Here is a 3,043-nt window from a genome sequence, read left to right as displayed (position 1 = left end):
CCGTAATCGTGAACTCATATCAGAATGAACACAGAGAATTGTCCAGGTCTTTATGGCTTTATTAATGAAAATATAAATGTTCATATGCATAGGTTATGGATGGACCCCCAACCCCATCTCTCTCTCTCTCTCTCTCTCTCTCTCTCTCTCTCTCTCTCTCTCTCTCTCTCTCTCTCTCTCTCTCTCTCTCTCTCTCTCTCTCTCTCTCTCTCTCTCTCATTCTTTCTCTCTCTCTCTCTCTTTCATTCTATCTACTCCCATTTCCATCAGTTTCTATCTATCTATCTATCCATTTCTCTCTCTCTCTCTCTCTCTTTCATTCTATCTACTCCCATTTCCGTCAGTCTCTATCTATCTATACATCTATTTCTCTCTCCTTCCCCTCTCTCTCTCTCTCTCTCTCTCTCTCTCTCTCTCTCTCTCTCTCTCTCTCTCTCTCTCTCTCTCTCTCTCTCTCTCTCTCTCTCTCTCTCTCTCTCGGTTTCTCTCTTTCTTTCCTCTCTAATGCTCTAGAAAAAGTTCGTCAAAGAAATACGATCTTTTCAAGGAATCAATGTTCAACAAGAAACAAACACAAACAAAACCAGCGATAAAAACAACGATATCATTGCCATAAGACGAGCCACATTAGCACGGTTGCCACATGCATGGCACACAACTCGAAATGTAATTAGTGTCATAATGATTACCCTCTGTGGTAATCTTAGACTGAGGTCGTACTTGGCAATGACACTGGGTTTTTCTTCTTTACCTTCTTCTTCTTCGTTTATTTCTTATTCTTTTCTTAGTTTTCATTCTCTATTTCTTAGTCTTCTTCGTTTTCTTTTTCTTCTTCTTAGTTTTCTTTTTCTTCATTTTCTTCTTCTGCTCCTTTCTTTCTTTTTTCTTGAATATTGAATCTTTTGACATTCTATTTGTTTCTCTATTTCAATGTAGCTTTAGATTTCCCTTGGTAAAATCATCATAATAATAATTGCTATTATTATCATTATCCTTATTATTCTTATCATTATCATTATCACTCTTTTCATTATTTACCATTATTATTTTTATCATTTTTATTACTATCATCATTACTATTGTTACTATTATCATTACTATTATCATTACCATTGTCACTATTATAATGTTAATGATAATCATCAGCAGCAGCATCATAACAATGATAATTATAATAATAACAATGATTATGATACCAATAATAACAACAATAATGGTAACAATAAGGATACAAATTATAGCAATAATGATGATAATAATATTAACAATGATAAGGATAAGGATGAGGATGATAATAATGATAATGATAATGAGGATGATAATGGTAATATCAATAATGATGATAATAGTGATAATAATAATAACGATCATAATGATGATAATAGTAATAATGATCACAACAACAATAACAATAATAACTGCAAAAATAAAATAAAAATTTCTAAAATCTCCAAATGCCTCCATAGACCCCGACTCAGCCAGCCTTTGTTGGCACTCGAGAGCCAGCCGCCTCGAGAGGGCCAGGAAGGGCGTGAACTCAGCTGTCAGTCAACGGTGACGATAAACAAACTTCAGACTCATCTTGCCAAATCGAGGTTTGTCATTTATCATTCACATTGAGATTCGTTATCATTCACTATTTAGCAACCGTAGGAGAATCAGGCGGTTATTATTATTCACTGTGAATTATTTAGTTGTTATTTACTATTTATCATTCACTGAGTCATTTATTTGTCATTTACTATTTATCATTCACTGAGAATCATTTATTTGTCATTTACTATTTATCATTCACTGAGAATCATTTATTTGTCATTTACTATTTATCATTCACTATGAGTAATTTATTTGTCATTTACTATTTATCATTCTCTGAGAATCAATTATTTGTCATTTACTATTTATCATTCACTGAGAATCTTGCAGATACTATTCGTTATTTATTAAATCGCCAAGGCATTCCTTTATCAGTTTTCGCATTCACTGAGAATCATTGTTATTATTCCTATCTATCATTTGCTGAGAATCAATCATTTATCGTTCTTATCTATCATTCACTGAGAATCTTTCAATTATTATTCACCATTTATTTACTAATGAGTCATTCACTTACCGCTTATTATGCATTCACTGAGAATCTTTTAATTACCATTCAGTATTTATCTGTTGCTGAGTTATTCATTAATCATTCATTATGCGACATTCACTAAGAATCACTGTTATCATTTTCGGAGATTCATTCACCATTTACTGCACATCTAGCGTAATTTCGTCGCTTCTGAATACATAATAATAAATGTTGAATAAATGTGTGTTATAGACCTTAATACATACTTCATAGTACGCTGTATGTTCTTAATACATAAATATACTTCATAGATTCTCATTGAAACACCCACATAGATATTTATAAGCTACATACCATATACAGGAACATAACACAATAAATGAACAGTTAAAAACATTCATAAATAAATGAATAAATAAGAATAAAAAAAAAACATTTACACGTCTATAAGTACGACCTTTGATACTTATCGCAACTTGCAATTTCCACGAGGCTGCAACTCTGATACGAATGACACTCATAAACCCTACTCAGGCGTTATCATTTTCTCAGCCGTGTTAATTATTGCAAACTTTTTTTTTTTCCTCTCCAGCCGAGGAACTTGTATTTCACGACTTTGCAATGATTACCGCGAACAAGAATACATTTGCATGGAATTACCGAGGTGACTAAGGTCAAGTTGCTGTAATTTAAAGGCTGGTGATTAAAGTGTTTAATTGCGGTCTTTAATCCAGTCTACTGCCGTAACTCAGGGACGCGGCGCTTTCTTTCGTGTTCGGGCGAATGGCTTGGGAATTCACGGGCGGATAGAGGCGGTGACGAAATTAGATATAAATGCGTGTATGTGTGTATATGTGTATATATGTAAATATATATATATATATATATATATATATATATATATATATATATATATACATATATATGTGGTAATTTTCTATATTGCGTCCGCATAACCTATATCGACGATTTTGG

The sequence above is a fragment of the Penaeus vannamei genome, chromosome 20 (assembly GCF_042767895.1).
Source record: "Penaeus vannamei isolate JL-2024 chromosome 20, ASM4276789v1, whole genome shotgun sequence".
NCBI lineage: Eukaryota > Metazoa > Arthropoda > Malacostraca > Decapoda > Penaeidae > Penaeus > Penaeus vannamei.
This window is presented reverse-complemented; position numbering follows the sequence as displayed.